Consider the following 1,009-nt stretch of genomic DNA (forward strand, 5'->3'; position numbering starts at 1 on the left):
TATATATATATTGGTTTTCTCTGGTACCAGGAATTGAACTCAGGACCTTGTGTTTGCCAGGCAGGCGCTGTGCCGCTGAGCTAAATCTCCAGCACCTTTTTTGTTTTTTGTTTTTGTTTTTTTGGTTTTTCCCCGGTACCAGTAATCAAACTCACAAACTTGTGCTTGCCAGGCAAGTGCTGTGCTGCTGAGCTAAATCCCCAGCCCCCTGAAAAATATTTTTAAAAGCTATCATTTCATACTGATGTTTTCAATTTAACTTACTAGCTGTTATTCCATATTTTTCTTATGTTGGATAAGGTTTCATTAACTTATAAACTTTTCTCTGAATAGACAACTGATTTGTTTTTTTTTTGGATGATGAAACTCCTGGATGGAACCAGGACATGCCTGATATCACAATTCTCTCTTTGGGGTAGCAATACTCAAATTTTATTATTCACACAATTCACAATATTTTTGTCATATTTCCCAAATTCATAATTTTGGGGGAGTACTGGGAATTGAACTCAGGACTTCATGCTTGCCAGGGAGGTGCTGCACCACTGAGCTAATCCATGTCCATAATTTTGTACTACCTCTTTATTGTTTTCTTCAAAGTTTGACTCCATCATCATAGTAAGCATGATATCTGTCATGCAGGTGAAACTATTTCAGACCTTATCTTATGTGTAGGGTTTAATTTTGCAGCCTAATATCTACTCCTTAATTTTTTTTCAAATTATCACTTAGCCATTGTTACATAATTGATTTTCCTGTCATAACCAAATATTGATTTAGTCTCAGCATTAAAAACTGACATCTTGTTTCTTAGCACTGAGATTTAATTTCCTTGGAATGAAGCACTGAGTCAACTGAGGGAGAGGGTAGTTAGAATTCTTTTGTAGGTCATTTGGCAATTAATTACTTTGGAAAACACTGAGCCCCATTCTGGCTTGTATTGTGAGTGTCCAAACAAAATAGCCTTTTTGCTCTTTTTTTTTTTTTTTTTTTTTTTTTGAGACAGGGA

Source organism: Chinchilla lanigera, unplaced genomic scaffold (genome assembly GCF_000276665.1).
Source record: "Chinchilla lanigera isolate Chin_1 unplaced genomic scaffold, ChiLan1.0 scaffold00014, whole genome shotgun sequence".
NCBI classification, from domain to species: Eukaryota; Metazoa; Chordata; class Mammalia; order Rodentia; family Chinchillidae; genus Chinchilla; species Chinchilla lanigera.